Source organism: Molossus molossus, unplaced genomic scaffold, assembly GCF_014108415.1.
Source record: "Molossus molossus isolate mMolMol1 unplaced genomic scaffold, mMolMol1.p scaffold_m16_p_17, whole genome shotgun sequence".
NCBI classification, from domain to species: Eukaryota; Metazoa; Chordata; class Mammalia; order Chiroptera; family Molossidae; genus Molossus; species Molossus molossus.
Genome location: NW_023425352.1, coordinates 33,944,590 through 33,962,074, shown reverse-complemented (window position 1 = coordinate 33,962,074; position 17,485 = coordinate 33,944,590). Strand labels below are relative to the sequence as shown.

Here is a 17,485-nt window from a genome sequence, read left to right as displayed (position 1 = left end):
CAGAAAAGCATCTGCTTAAGGTATACTTGAATGAAACTTTTAAAATATTTAGGTTACAAAGACCCTTATAAATTTTGGAAGAAGAGAATCTGTCATCAATTAGAATCTTAAATTGACATTTACAACAGCCTTTACATTTATGTTAAATATATAATTTAATTTGTACCTTTACATTTGGTGTACATGTTATAATAAATAACTAGTCATTACACATGCTATACTGACATTTTATAAGACTTGGAATATGTTTTATTTAAGTTATCATAGAAGATCTTAGTTATTTCATCTTTTATTTTATGAGACACTATTATTTATATGTGAAGTTGAGCCTGTGATTAGGAATGCAACTCATTATTGTGTGTGCTGCTCCAATGGGAAAAATAAATGATTAATTTTTCTATAATCTAGTTTTATGGTATTGTTTCTAATGATGAAATGCAGCATAAGGCAAGGATTGGTTCTATTGAGGGACCAATAGACAATAGAATTCAAATTTTTACTACATACAAGACATTTCCATAGATTCATGAAAGAGTAAAAAAAAAAAAAGCATAATTCTTGCCTTGCAAGAAACTTAAAACCTGGTAGGACAGGTGTGTACTCAAACACTTAGCATATAGTGAATACTATAGAAAACCTAAGGATAACATGTTAGGTAATCACAAAGGGTTTTACAGATTGTTTAATGATTACAGCATCAATGGTAATCTATAACGAAGACAAATTTTAGTTATTGAAAAATCTGTACAATGGCATGAAGTCAGAGAAAGCAGAGGTGGAAAAGAACCACTAAAATCAAATGCAAATTCACTTATAAATGAGGATCTGGCAGAGAGAAACCAGGTAACTAAAGACGAGATAAGTCTACTGATAGTGCTTTTGAAATCAAGTTAAATTAAAAGATAATCAACATAAAACTAAGCTTCTGGAATAGTAAGGAAAAAAATGGATGTTGCTGTTGCAAAAGTCAAAATCAATGTGATTGAAACATATTTTATCTTACAATTGTCAGAAAAGTATGCTAAAAACTCAATAAATAATTTAATTATGCTTTGTACATTCCAGGGATTAGCACATAATCTCAATTACAACTTAAATTTTATTAATTATAAGTAAAATAAGCTAATGTTTATAATTTATAATTTTATTTTTCAAGTTAATTTCCCCATAAATCCTTTTATTCTTATATACTATGAAATTTTGGTCCCTATTTAATGTTGATTCCCCTTGACCGGACTTTTCTCTAGTACCTTGGTTAGAAAGGACTACCAAATGTTACTTTTGGCTGATGATATAAGGAAGCAACACAAGAAGTAGCCTTGAAGAAGGGACTGGGTCTTAATAGAAATGAGGAAATGCTAGAGAAAGAAAGTGTTAGGAAAAGATACAGAAATATAAATGTGTAGACTTGTACAGAGGAAAAGAAATAGATTAATTTGACCTAAAATAGCAGTTCAAATCAGATAAAAGGGGGCTTTGAAGACTTAAGTTTAGTTGGTAGGCACTAGGAACCCCTCAAAGTTTATATGCACAGAAGAACGAAATGATCCGAGGTACCCTTAAAAAGATTACTTTGTTTTCAATATGAGGATGGATTAAAATAGATTTTGACTAGTGACAGAAAGATTCCGTAAGAGGCTTTTGTTAAAGTGCAGGCACGACGTAAGTGACGTACGAAGTCATGACAGAATGACAAGCCAATGAGATGACACAACACTGAACATAAAGGGAGGAGCAGGTTTGGTGAGAAGAGTAGATGTTGAAATTAGCTTTGCCCCAGTTGAATTCTGCAAGCAGCCTGAGCTCCAGGTCTACATCTTAGAAGACAAATCAGGGTTAAAAATAAAGATCTGTGCTCTTCTGTACATAAACTCTTGGGTTAAATGAACTTGCTTAGAGAGAGAGAGAGAGAGAGCACAGAAAAGGAAGATGGCTCAAGACCAAGCCTTGAGTAATGCCTACATTTTAGGAGTAGGAGGACTAATTAACAAAGAAGAGAAGATGGCAGCGGGCAGGACCGGAGGGAGGGTGAGTGTGTGAGAGAGGGTGAGTGTGTGAGAGAGTGTGAGTGGACGTGAAGGTGAACAACCAAACCCAAGCAGTGCAGAGCTGCGGAGCAGAAGGTTCCTGTGCTGTGGATGGGAGCAGCCGGCTACCTCAGTAAGTGGCCCTTCAGGGTGCTCCTTCCTGTGCCGCAGGGAGGTCCCACCATTTTGGAATATCCCAGGTCTTTCCTGGGAGGAGTCAGTGGGAGCAGCTAGGGCCCAGCAACCTGAGCCCACCAGCACACCTGGCACCATTGAACCAGTGGACACTCTGTGTCAACACAGACCGGTGCACAGTAGTGGAGCTCCCAAAGTGCCGGTCCAGGAAGCCGCAGACAGACCGGAGCCCAGCACCATCCCCCATAGTAGCAGCCCAATCAGAGTCCAGATATATCCCCAGCAACAGAGGCTGGGGAGCAGAAATCCATCCCCAGGCAACAGAAGCACAGCCCAACAGCTGAGACCCATCCCCAAAAACTATAGCAAAAGCTGAGCAGAAATTGAGCCCCACGGGGCAGCTGTACTCCCCGGATGTCAGTGGAGGACCTGGGGCTTGACAGAGGCCTGTGCAGTCCAGTAGCCCACAACAGCAGTGGGAAGCCAAAGCCCCAGAGAGACTGCTGCGATCTAGCTGCTCACCTGTGGGAACTACATGGTGCCGGGGCACCAGAGAGGCCAGTGCAACCCAGCAGGGACTGTGCCATACAGTTACCCGCAGTACCTATGGGGTGCTGAAACACCAGAGAGGCCTGTGCAGCTCAGCAGGGACTATGTGATCTAGTTACCCGCGTGACCTGCAGGGTGCTGAAACACCAGAGAAGCCTGAGAGACCCAGTAGCCCATAACATAAGCATTGAGCCAGGACCCAAAGATACTATGCAATCCAGTTACCACGGGACCTGCAGGGTAAGGGGGCACAAGAAAGGCCTGTGCAACCCAGCTGCACAAAATATAGGCTTAGAGGATGTGAAAATGGAGGCAGAGTGAATAGAAGCTACGCAGAGGTTCTCGCAGGACCAAACGGGAATTACAACTAAAATAATGACAAATCCTCAGAAAAAAAGCAACAGAAAAGCAGCAGGACAGGACCATATAACCAGGGACACTGGTAGGATCTGCAGAGGCGCAAGAGGGTGGTGGGCTGGGAGCCCATGGACAGCAGCAGTCTTAGCTGTGAGCAGCGCCCTTGGGGAATAAAGACCAAGCCCGCTCCACAGCACAGAGAGCCTGGACAGAGTGCTAAAATAACCACAGCCACTCACCTGGGGGCTACCACAGAGGGAGGGCAGACTGGGCTGGAACTCTGAGGGGACACCTGGGATTTGGGCCACTCAGAGCTTTTGCTGAATTGTGATCACAGAGGACGGTGGCCAGGGTGCTCCTTACCCGAGCTGGGGGAAAAGGCAGCAGCCCCACCCGCCCTTGGAGATTCAGCCTTTCCCAAGTGAGGCAAAGAAATGCAAATTGAGGCTCATTAACAACCAGCATCTATCCCACCCTCTGGAAATCCTCCTATGCAGAACACCAGGGCTACATTCCAAGGCACTGAGTAACTGAGACTAATAGCCACCAGGAAAAAGCTAGAGGATAACTGAACCTTTCCTAAGCTTGCAAATCTACCCAGGAAAGTAAGACTTGACAACGGTGTTTAACATGGGCCCACCCAGGCTCACCCAAACCTAGTGGAGGGAGCCACAAACAGCAGAACACCAACACTCACAGGGAATATTTGGCAGGCTGCAAAACCCACAGAGATAGCCAAAATGGTAAAACAAAAAAAAAAAAACAAAAACCAAATGAAAGAACAACAGAACTCTATTGAAGATGAGATCAATGAAATGCAGCTAAGCAAACTATCAGAGGTAGAGTTCAGAGCCATGATCTTCAGGAAGCTCAACAGCATGAGTAAGGACATCAGCACAATAAGTAATGATATAAAAACACTGAAAACCTACCAAGTGGAAATGAAGAATGACATAGCAGAAATTAGGAACACATTTGAAGGACTAACCAACAGAGTAGAGGAAGCTGAGGACAAGATCAGTGAATTAGAAGACAGGGTAGAAAAAATCAACCAACTAGAAAAGCAAAAGGAAAAAACAATTAAAAAATAGGAGGACAGCTTAAGAGAATTGTGTGACAACTGGAGTCATAATAGTACTCACATTATAGGAGTCCCCGAAGAAGAAGAAAATGGGCAAGGATTAGAGAATATATTTGAAGAAATGGTGACAGAAAACTTTCCTAACTTGGTGAAGGAAGAAGGCATTCAAGTTTAAGAAGCACAGAGAGCCCCAAGTAAGAAGAACCCAAACAGGCCCACACCAAGACACATAGTAATTAAAATACCAAAAATTAAAGACAAAGAGAGAATCCTAAAGCAGCAAGAGATAAGCAAAAGGTTACTTACAAAGCAAATCCCATAAGGCTCTTAGCTGACTTCTCAACAGAAACACTACAGGCCAGAAGGGAGTGACATGAAGTAATCAAGGTCATGAAAAACAAGGATCTGAATCCACAACTACTCTATCTAGCAAGGCTATCATTCAAACCAGAAGGTAAAATAAAAAGCTTTTCAGACAAAAAGAGGCTAAGGGAATTTATTAACAACAAACCAGCACTGTAAGATATGCTAAAAGGACTGCTGCAATTAGTAGAAGAAATAGGAAGAAAAATATAACCACATTAAACAAAAATGGCAATAAATAAGTACATATTAATCATCACTTTAAATGTGAATTGTTTGAATGCTCCGATAAAAAGACACAGAGTAGTTGACTGGATAAGAAAGCATGATTCACATATATGTTGTTTAAAAGAGACCCACCTCGCAACAAAAGACTCACATAGGTTGAAAGTGAAGGGATGAAAAAAAATCTTTCAAGCAAATGGAAAGCAAAAAAAAAAAAAAAGCTGGGGAGCAATACTCATATCTAATAAAGTAGATTTCAAAATGAAGACCATAACTAGAGACAAAGAAGGCCACCACATAATATTGAAAGGATCTATCCAACAGGAAGATATAACCTTGGTAAATATATATGTACCCAATATAGGAGCACCAACATATATTAAAAATCTTTTGGAGGACTTCAAAGGAGAAATCAACAGCAATACAATCATAGCAAGGGACTTCAACACCCCGCTCACATCACTGTATTGATCATCTAGACAAAAAATTAACAAGGAAACACAGACTCTAAATGAAATGCTAGATCAAATGAATTTAATAGATATCTGCAAAGAATTACACCCCAAAACTGCAGAATTCACATTCTTCTTAAGTGCACAAGGGACATTCTCAAAGACAGATCACATGTTAGGATACAACCTAAGTCTCTACAAGTTCAAGAATATTGAAATCATATCAAGCATCTTCTCAGATCATAATGACATGCAACTAGAAATCAATTGCAACAAGAACATGCAAAGACATTTGAAGACATGGAGGCGAAATAGCATGTTATTGAACAATGAATGGGTTACCATGGAGATCAAGGAAGAAGTGTAAAACTTCCTGGAAAGTGATGAAAATGAACAGACAACAATACAAAATCTATGGGATGCAGTAAAAGCAGTGTGAAGTTCATAGCATTATAGGCCCACCTCAAGAAGCAAGAAAAATTTCTAATAGACTATCTAACCTCACAACTTAAAGAACTAGAAAGCAAACAAAAAAAAACAAACCTCAGAGCATATAGAAGGAAAAAAATAGTAAAGATCAGAGCAGAAATAAATGACATGGAGACCCAAAAAACAATTCAAAGGATCAATGAAACAAAGAGCTGTTTCTTTGAAAAGATAAACAAGATTGATGGACCCTTAGTTAGACTCACCAAGAAACAAAGAGAAAGAACCCAAATACACAAAATCAGAAATGAAAGAGAAGAAATAATTACTGACACCACAGAAATACAAAAGACCGTTAACAAATAGTATGAACAATTATACAGCAACAAATTTGACTATCTATGCAAAAGAGACAAATTTCTAGAAACACATAGTTCCCCATAACTGAACCGGGAAGAGACAGAAAACTTGAACAGACCATTAACAACAGAAGAAATTGAAGATGTAATCAAGACTCTCCCAGCAAACAAAAACCCAGGCCTGGACGGCTTCACGGGGGAATTTTACCAAACATTCAAATAAGAACTAACACCCATTCTTCTCAAACTATTTCAAAAAATTCAAGAAGAAGAAAGACTTCCAAATTCATTTTATGAGGCCAGCATAATTCTAATTCCAAATCCAGAAAAAGACACTACAAAGAAAGAAAACTACAGGCCAATATCCCTGATGAACACAGATGCCAAAATCCTGAACAAAATACTAGCAAATCAAATCCAGCAATACGTCAAAAAAATTATTCACCATGACCAAGTGGGATTCATCCCAGGGATGCAAGGCTGGTACAATATTCACAAATCAATAAATGTGATACACCACATAAACAAAATGAAAGATAAAAATTATATGATCATATCAATAGACGCTAAAAAAGCATTTGACAAAATCAAGCACCCATTTCTGATAAAAACGCTCAGCAATCTGGAAATAGAGGAATCATATCTCGACATAATAAAGGCCATATATGAAAGACCGAGAGCCAACATCATACTCAATGGGCAAAAATTAAAAGCATTTCCCTTAAGAACAGGAATAAGACAAGGATGCCCACTTTCGCCACTCTTATTTAACATAGTACTGGAAGTCTTAGCCACAGCAATCAGACAGGAAGAAAAAATAAAAAGGATCCAAATTGGAAAGGAGGAATTGAAATTGTCATTATTCGTAGATGACATAATACTATACGTAGAAAACCCCAAAGACTCCATCAAAAATTTACTAGACTTAATAAATGAATTTGGCAAAGTAGCAGGATATAAAATTAACGTCAAGAAATTGATGGCATTCTTATACACCAATGATGAACGCACAGAAAGAGAAACTAAAAGAAAAAAAATCCCATTTACCATCGTGGCAAAAAAAATAAGATACCTAGAAATAAACTTAACCAAAAAAAATAAAGGACCTATTTGCAGAAAACTACGGGTCATTAAAAAAAGAAATAGAGGAAGATATAAAAAAGTGGAAGTACATACCTTGTTCATGGATTGGAAGAGTCAATATCATTAAAATGTCCACACTACCCAATGCAATCTATAGAATCAGTGCAATCCCCATCAAAATACCAACGACATATTTCATAGAACTAGAACAAATACTTCAAAAGTTCATATGGAACCAAAAAAGACCTCGAATAGCCACATCATTCTTGAAAGAGAAGAACAAAGTTGGAGGGATCACATTACCAAATTTCAGGTTATACTACAAAGCCACTGTAATCAAAACAGCCTGGTACTGGCACAAGAACAGGCATATAGACAGTGGAACAGAGCAGAGAACCCAGAAATGGACCCAAGGCAATATGCTCAATTAATATTTGACAAAGGGGGCAAGAGCATACAGTAGAGTAAAGATAGCCTCTTTAATAAATGGTGTTGGAAAAACTGGACAGCTACATGCAAAAAATGAAACTAGACCATCAACTTACACCATACATAAGAATAAACTCAAAATGGATAAAAGACTTAAATGTGACCTGTGAATCCATAAAAATCCTACAAGAAAATGTAGGCAACAAAATTTCAGACATCATACGCAGCAGAATTTTCACTGATACATCACCTAAGGCAATAGAAACAATGGAGAAAATGAACACATGGGACTACATCAAACTCAAAAGCTTCTGCACAGCAAGATACAATCATAAAAGTGGAAAGGCAACCCACTGTATTGGAGAGTATAATTGCCAATGATATATCAGATAAGGGGTTAATTTCCAATATATATAGAGTACTCATACAACTCAACAAAAGGAAGAAAAAGACCCCAATTAAAAAATGGGCAAAGGAAGTAAATAGACACCTCTCTAAACAGGACATACAAATGGCTAAGAGACGTATAAAGAAATGCTCAATATCACTAATCATCAGAGAGATGCAAATTAAAACAACAATGAGGTATCACCTCACACCTGTCATTATGGCTGCCATCAACAAATCATCAAACAACAAGTGTTGGCAAGGGTGTGAAGAAAAGGGTACTCTAGTACACTACTGGTGAGAATGCAGACTGGTGCAGCCACTATGGAAAACAATATGGTCTTACCTCAAAAAACTAAACATTGAACTGCCATTTGACCCAGTGATCCCACATCTAGGAATATACCCTAAGAAGCCTAAAACACCAATCAGAAAGAATATATGTACCCCCATGTTCGTAGCAGCACTATTTACAATGCTAAGATCTGGAAATAGCCCAAGTGTCCATCAGTAGACAAATGGATAAAAAAGCTGTGGTACATAAACACAATGGAGTACTTTGCAGCTGTAAGAAAGAAAGATCTCTTATCCTTTGAGACAACATGGAGGGACCTGGAAAGTATTATCCTAAGTGAAACAAGCCAAGCAGAGAAAGACAAGTATCATATGATCTCACTTATTTGTGGAATATAATGAACATAACAGTCTGAGGAATGGGGTAGACCCAGAGAAGTGGAAGTGGGGTACAGACTGACAATCCCCAGAAGAGGGGGTGGTGGGGGAGAGATAAATCACAGACCTTATATGCATGTGTGCATGGACAATGGACATGGACAGGGCGAGGAGGGAGGGGAAGGGGGGAATCAGTGGGGGAACAAGGAGAAATATCTGTAACAAAAATAAATTAATTAATAAAAAAATATTTCTAGAGAAACAAAACAAAAAAACCAAAGAAGAGAAAGAAAATGTGATCCAGTTAGAACAAGCAGAGTGCAGATCCAGAGTAGTCATGGAGAAAACCTCTAAATGCAATGAAGAGGAGGCCATTGGAAATGGCCTATAAGAGAATGGTTTTATCAGAGGATTAACAAAAGGTTTACATTTGTTTCATGGACCTGCCCACACACTTTCTTCCTTACACTGGAGACCTGTAGCATTATGTAATAGAGAAGCCTGCATGAGTTGTCATGAATTGTAGGTTCTAGCCCTGAACAGCCATGAGGCTCAGTACTGGTCATATAACTGTTCTGGTCATTAACAGCCTCACTTGTAAAATTGGAGATGGCAGAAACTTGGAAGAGGGGCTCACATCCAGTTGGCATTTCATACTAACTACAATGACAAGAAATAATAAAAAGTAACATTCCTTCTCCAATGAACAAGATGTTGAGAGGTTATTAAAAGCACTGGCTTCAGAGTCAGGCACACCTGAGATTGACACTAGTTTGGGTGCCTAACTGATCTACAGTAGTACTAAACAAGTGGTGTTACCTCTAAACTGTGTTTTCTTCTTCTGTCAACTGAGGTCAATACCAGTATCTCCTCACAGGCTGTAGTAAAAATTACATCAGGCATAGAAAGGTAGCATAGTTCCTGGAACCTAAAAAAAGGCTCATAAATATTTGTTGGCAGAAGAAATAAATATTGGCTAGTATTCTTAGGAGCAAAAACAGGATAGAATCACGCAAGGTAGAAGCTTAGACCTTGAAATAAAAATAAAGTGTGAGGGAGAGAACAGGGGTTTACAGAAACAGTAATAAAACTATCAGCTGTCAGCTCTGTCACTTAATGGTAATGTGACTTGAGCAAGTAAACTACTCCCAAATCCTGAGGACAGAAAAATAATTGAAGCAAAAATGGCAGACAATACATTAAATCTAAGAGTTGGGTCCATGAATGTTAGCTATATTGTTCTTGGTTCTTTTTAAAATATACTTTTAGTATTTCATTATTAAAAATTGCTGATCAAGCCCTGTCCGGGCAGCTCAGTTGGTTAGAGCATCATCCCAATATGCCAAGGTTGTGGGTTTGACCCCCGGTCAGGGCACATACAAGAATCAACCAATGAGTGCATAAATAAGTAGAACAACAAATAGATGTTTCTCTCTCTCTATCTCTCTCCATAATCAATAAAAAAATTATTGATCAATTGGAGAGATATTTGCATAACATGAGGAATATGTGAGAGTTAAATAGAATAGCAGTTTAAAAATCATAGCAGTGTTTTGTTTTGTTTTTAACTTGGTTAGTGCTCAATAAGCGGTTGCTGCTGTTATTTATTACTATAAATATCATATTATTACTATACCACTCTAAGAGACAGAAGTTAAAACAGAGAGGGAGGAGTCAGCATTAGGGTACAATGTATATGAGTAGATACGCGGGGTGAAAGGAAGGCAGTAGAAAGAGCGGAAACGAAACTACCTTGACTGAAACCAACAGGGCAGCCTGGGTAACAAAACGCTAAGTTTCTATGATTTAGAAAAATACTGTATCAACTCAATATGGTAACTCTGGTTGATCAGGCTGATCAGAAATTTTCATTTAAGTTTTTCATCAATAAAATAAAACAATTAAAATATGTTGATCATCTCCTATGCACATATCCAAGAGGAAAACCTACAAATTGCTCACCAAGGGAAACATACAAGAATGCCCATATGAGCACTATCCATAATAGCATCAACTGAAAAACTCCCCAAATGCCCATCGACAGTGAAATGGAAAAAAATGTGCTGTGTCTAGACAATGTAAAACTACACAGCAAAAAACAAAAACAAAAAAACCCCGAAAAAACAAAAAAACTATTTTAACTACACATGTCAATAAGATAATTCCTCAAAAAAACAAAACAAAACAAAAAAAACAGTAAGTGAAAGAAGGTAAGCACTTAATAGCTCATACTGTGCGATTCCATTTAAATGAAGCACAGAAACAGGCAAAAAGATCTATGCTGTTAGAAATCAAGGTAATAACTACTGGGAGGATGGGAGAGTTAGTGACTGGAAGGGAGTGCAAGGGGGCTTCTCAGGCTGTACATTCTATTTCTTGACAGGGGTGTTGGTTATATGGGTGCATGTTCAATTTGTAGAAATTCATCAAGATGTGTACTTAATCTATGTGCACTTCTCTTTGTGTACATTTCAGTAACAAATTTTTTAAAAGGAGAGGGGAAAAAAATGGTGTTGATGATGACAGTTTTATAAGTGAACTCTTTCCAAATCTAAGGTCCCCAGGGGAATTTGGAAAAGAAAAGAAGAATGATGTACTTGTTGAGTCATTTGAGCATTTCAGCAGCGGAAAGATGTAATTAATATTCAGAAACAGTTAATGCAGCACAATTGTGTGGAAATAAAGATTTTATATGTGAATTCAAAACAAGTCTCAGATGCAGAAAGCCAGATGGGCCTTTATTTAGTCATATGTGATTCTAACTGGGAAAAAAAAAATCTATCTTTGGAGATTAACCTGTGACTCTCACAAATAATGAAAGTGTCTGGCATGCACATAGGGGAACATTGACTCTGGGCCCAGAAGTTTGCTGATTTTGAAATGGATGTGCTAAGAAAGAACTTTATTTAAAAGAGTTGACTAGAAACAGCTGCACTTTGTCGTCAGAATAAATATCCACAAGTATTCTAAGACTTTAAAAAATATAACAAACAATGTGACCTCATTAACCCTTAGAAAAGACATTTCTGCCATAGTTGTATTCAATCACGATTTATTTCTCCTCTAAACCTCTTGCAATGACTATCTTTAGAGATGCTTCCAGAAGAGGGTAAAGGAAACAGAACTTAAAAGAAATTATAAAATACTTCTTCATTCCTACTGAAAATGGCGGCAGTAAAATCTGATTTTTTTTTTTCGTTCCTTAATAATAAGTTTGAGTGTGTTCAGATGCAGTTTACTCTTAAGAGAGCTTAACTATAAGTTGAGGCATTAAAAAAAAAATAGAAAAATTGAGGAAGATACAGGGGATAGTCTTAGACATTATCCTGTCATTTCTTTTGTTCCAGTTCCCCACACAAAGAAACCTTCTTAAGAAAATGTGCGTGACAGCTGACTTAGGTTGCTGAGGAAAGTTGTAACATTTCCCTGCTGGAAATTATTTAAGAAAAAGGTTAACTAGCCATTTTAAAGTATTTGGAATTAATTCTCCCCAAAAGGCCGTGGCCCAATAGAGTGTTTTCCAGATATATGACTTCATTTTGTTCTCTGCTTCCATAAACAATATTGAGAGTCTCTCTTTCATTGGGTGACACATTGTGCGCCCACCAAGAAACGTAAGCTCTAAACCATGGTGAATGTGAACCATAGTTTCAAGGGACTTAGAAACTGTTTCTACAAAACTAAGTGAGGTAGACAGTTGATAAATTAACCAGCTGATTCAGACAAAAGTACTTCCAAATTTTGAAAGGGAGGAGAAAGGGCCTTTTGATTAGTTGTTTTATCATTTTCTATGCAACTAGGTGAGTCTATGTTGTATTTTCTGTAGATACTGCTTAACGTCTTCTTGTTGAATAATAGCACTACCTTAGAATAAAAAGATGTTACAATTTACAAAACGCTTTCATATATAGTATTCACATATATTACTTGAAAATACTAAGAACTTTGGAGGTAGGAGTATAACAATTCAGATAACAAAGGAGAATTCAGAAAATCATAACATAAATTCGGATCTTAGAGGACCACAGAGACCATGAGTTCAAATTCATCATACTTCAATGTAAAGAACCCAGAGATGAGTAATGAGAGCTTTCCACAGAATACAGAGTTGCTATGAAGACTCCTAGTTTGGTCTATTCTCTCTGGAGCCCAATAGTCCCCAGAGCACCAGCTCAATATAGCAAGGATGCGATCTGTTTTTCTACCACATTATCTCCAGCATCTATTCAGCATCTGGAACCACAGAAGTTACTCAGCACATGTGTTGTATAAATTCATCTCTATAAATATCTAACTTGCTTTGTAACAGAGACACGTCCAACACTTTCTTAAATCTCAGGTCCATAATTTTAGAGTCAGTGCAATGTATTCAAAAGTTAAACCATTCAAAATACAGATTTATTTTTGTAAATACCCATCAAGCTATTGTAATGTATCAAATGTTCATGATCTAATTTTTCAGTATTCACATGCATTTATTCTATCAATAGATTTTAACCATCATCTATTAACAATATACTATTGCTTTAATAATGTAAGATAGAAACTAACAAAGATGAGTTAAATTAATTTCACCTCCACCAGAATGTCAATATAATTTCAACTATAAAATTTATATTGTGATAAGAAGTATTTCAAGTAATTATCTGGTTTTCAAAACATGATACTTTTTCCCCTATTTTGTGAAATCTTACTTTGCTATCAACACACTTTTACTACTAGAAGATGTAGTTTACAAAAATGCCTGTGAAACAACTATGCTAGATTATACACCACAATTCCTGAACATTTGTAAGAACCCATATTCTTCCAAAGTCAAAGACAAGCATTTCATAAGCTATAATAGAGGCTAGTAGAACATCAACTGTTTTCAGGTTCAAGGAAGTGAACATTTTCTAAAATGAGGCATCTACTACCTATTAGACATGTGACTATAAAGTATTATATATTTCAACAAATATGTAAGAACTGACACATCCAGACAATTGTGCTGTTTCAAAAGTGATGCTGTTATACCAAAATTGTTACCATTATTAAAAACATTTTGAAAAGTCCCCTTCTGGAATTGCTTTTAGAGAATGTAGTTCATTCTTTTGATTATCTGCAAAAATAGCAAAACTTTTTCCTTTGAAAGTAGAAAATAGTTTTAGAAGAGTCAAAAATTATGTAGGCCACGGCTAGAGAAGTAGGTGTGTATCTAAAAGAATGTGTAACTACAGCAGCCATTTGAAGAATTATTCCAGGGTGGCTCTAAATTCCCAAATCCACTCTTGGGTAGTTAAAAAAAACACAAAACTTTGTTCTAGTGTTATTTAAAAGAGTCGACTAAAACTTTACTTAAAAGAATTTCCCAAAAGTTTTCAAAAATACATTTGAGAATTGTGGACCAAGTACAAATTTCCAGATCAACTCTCTCAAGGACAACACACATTTTAAATAAATTATATATAAATAACTTAGAAACCAAGTCTCATTACTTTATATGCATTTCACATATATTTTTTTCATGTGTCAAATCTAGATTAAGCAATGTATATGGTAATTTGCTAGGAGCAGGATAATATGCTACCCTTAATCAGAAACTGAGTGTTAGAAACTTCAGATTGCTCTCTCACCATGATTAGGAATCACATTTCTGATCTAGTGTGGTCACTCACTATAGGTTTCTCCTTATCACATTTCTTAAGCAGCTTGAAATTAAAATTCTAGAATATGATTCCAATAAAAAATGCCAACTTCTACCAGTGTCTTCTGTGATAAGGCTGCTAACTGTGAAAACTGTATGAGCATTTCTATTATATAGAGAGAAAATATTTACACTGTGAGCAGTGTCAAAATGGAATATAAGTCCATATGTAAACTAAATTCTCAAGCTGGAAGTTTCTGAATTACAATAAAACATTTAATACTTTGAAAAAGAACACAAGACTACTTAGATAACAATGAAAAAGAACAACATGTCTCTGTACATGTCTTAACTCTTTTTCAGCACGACGCAATTCTTTTGCTTCATGTTGACTTTGGCGGATTCTGGCTTTTCTCAATGAAAACAGATACTTGGCTATGATCTGAAATTGAATGCTGAAACAGGATGAAACATATCCTGGAATTCCCACATATCCTTTTTTATTAGCATGTAGTATGTCATGCAAGTGACCCACTGTGTCTGACACATTCAACCCCTTTGGCCTTCAACAAGTAACAACAAAATGAGAAGCACATGAACCTTTCTAGGCTGTTCCAAGAATTAGTCTTTATTTTTTTTTATTCATTCAAATTTATTGAGCAGATAGAGAGATGCAAAAGTGTTTAAAAGATGGTCAAAAAGGTGAGGCAAATGAACAAGTAGAAAGAAAAATTCACTGAATCACAGCAGGCAAAAGAAAGGTGCTTTAGGAGCTTAAGAGTGAAATTGCTTCCAGCCTGGAATGGGGCATGGGTGAGTGGAAAATCAGGAAACAGCACCGAGATTAAAATAGAAGACTTCAGTCTGGATTGTTGATGATACTCAGTATGGACTATATTTGTCTCTCTTTTTTCTTTTTTCCCATCTTTGGGCTTAATTTACCAGTAGTGTCCAAGATTGTTCGATGCATTTTTTCTATACTTGCTTACATTTTTGCTTTAATGTCTTCTACAAATCTAGGTTCTTTAGGTGTTTTAGGAGTTTTTTCCTATTTTTTGAAGGATTCTTGACCTTTTAATCTTGATGTTGATGGTTTTGAGTCTTTCCCATTCTGGTTTGATTTTTTGTGCATTTTTTTTGGATGCACTACCTCATACAGAGGTTTTTACTGGAGATTTTTCTTCAGCTTCCTCATCCTCAAAATCTCCTTCTTCTTCTCCTTCTTATTCTTCAGCAGTAGCAGCAGCAGCAGCAGCAGCAGCAGCAGCAGCAGCAGCAACAGGAAGTTTTACTTTTTCTGTGGAAACTTGCTACCACTTCCAGGGGCAGAATGCTTTCCAGACACACAGGAGTTTCACATTTTCCTCTTCATCTACTGACTCTGCACCTTCCCCCACAGCTACTAAGTGCTGCCCACTATATGCAAGGCCCTGAACCACACTTCAACCATAAGAACCCAGGTGTTGTTCCAAAAACACCAAGGTAAACTGTTGGTTGTATAGCCATTTTCAAAATTGCCAGTGTTACTTTCAATGGACTGCCTTCATAATTCATTGCCTCTGCTTCAACAATGCCCAATTCATCCTTTGCAACAGCTCCTAAACTTAAGGATAATCGGTGCTAATTTTCTTCTTTATTTTTATTTTTTTCCTCATCCGAGTACTTTTTTTTTTTTCATTTATCTTCAGATAGAGCAGGAGGGAGAGAGGGAGAAAGAGAGAGACAGAAACAGCAATGTGAGAGAGACACATCGAGTGGTTGCCACCCACATGACCCCAACCGGGCTGGGGACAAACTGCAACCGAGGTACGTGCCCTTAGTGGCAACTGGACTTGGGACTCTCTGGTCCACAGGCTGATGCTCTAACTGCTGAGCCAAACCGGCCAGGTTGCTAATTTTCGTCATTATCCACCTTGAAGTGATAATCTTGTTGGACTTTAGTTCACAATCGAAAAGAGTTCTGGGGCCTCAGAGGGCTCATTTCATGGGGTGGTGGGATGCACTTAGATGGGAGAGAAGGTAGATGGAGATAAACCAACTTGTATTCTGCAGAAAAAGATGTGCAGGATGAAATCACACCTGGGAAGAATTAGTCTTGAGAACACATTGTACTATCATGCACCAGAAATCAGGAAATCAAGGTGGCAAGATTATGTTTGTAAAAGAAAATAATTCTAACCTTTTTGTTTCTTTCTTTTTTTAGCTTGAAAAGACCATTGACCCTAGCAACAGCTCCTTCTTTAGCCTTACAATTTATATCTCTATATTCTAGTCACATCTGGATCTGGGACAAATTGACCTGAGGCAAGGAGAAATATCTTTGTTATGCCACTGTGAGTCAATGTATGTTACTAACAAGGACTTCCTGCCTTTGATGTTTACTTGAGGATTCTTTATGAGGGAGAAAGCCCCAGTGGCTGACATATTTATCTGGTGAGGGGAGAGTATGGGGAATGGGGAGCTGGAAGGGATGGCAGTATTAAATGGGACCTTCCATAGCCCATTCCAAAGACATGATGAGGCATTAAGACATGATGAGGCATTAAGACATGATGAGGCATTTCTGTGTGCACAGAGCTAAAGAGGGGAGAGACACCTTTACATATTTTTGGGGGGACAATTCATGTGACCCTCAAAGACTTTTCCCACTGAGTTTCTAATGCATTACAAGCCTTGACTAAAGATCAATCCCTGTGATATAAAAATTCAAGGTTACAATACATGGAGACCTAGCCCATCTGATTAATGTAGGCCCCCTTGACAGTCCCCCTCTCTAAGTTCTTAAACCTAGTATCTTGAATCAGCCCAGAGAACTTAAGTGTAAGGCTGAACTCAAGTATAATTATTCTGTGCTGCAGGCACAGGAGCTTTGGTGAGAAGAGAAGGAAGCTGAAAGAACCACTCATGTGACTAGGAATGAGGAACAGGAATCTCCCTTTTTGGCTCTATTTTGGACTCATTAAGAGTTCTTCGAAAAATATGCTTTTAATTGCTTTTGTTTCTTCATCTAAAAAGACAAAATGTACATCTTCCAGAGAGGGTGACATTCACAATTCCAGCACAGACTTTCTTCTGTCAATGTGAACTCTTACTTGGTGTGACACCAATGACCCTGCAGTGAGGCCTGGGCATGGGGTAGAAAAGGTTAAATGATTAATCAGCCAATTCAATTGCTAGGGAGAGACGGGACAGTTTCAAACAGTATAAATCAGCTATGCATTTAGAAACGAGTATCAGGAGCACTAGGCAGCACTGTGTGATGTTCTGCAAACCACAAGTGATGTCAAAGTTGCAAGGCTGCTGCACCACCAGAG

General features: G+C 37.7%; 1 protein-coding gene and 1 pseudogene across 2 annotated transcripts in view; both read right to left on the bottom strand.

Moving 5' to 3' along the window:
* The window catches only part of RNLS (renalase, FAD dependent amine oxidase), a 272,685-nt gene that overhangs the window by 214,575 nt on the left and 40,625 nt on the right, over window positions 1–17,485 (bottom strand). The window lies entirely within an intron of this gene.
* LOC118632635 lies at window positions 12,342–16,152 on the bottom strand (annotated as a pseudogene).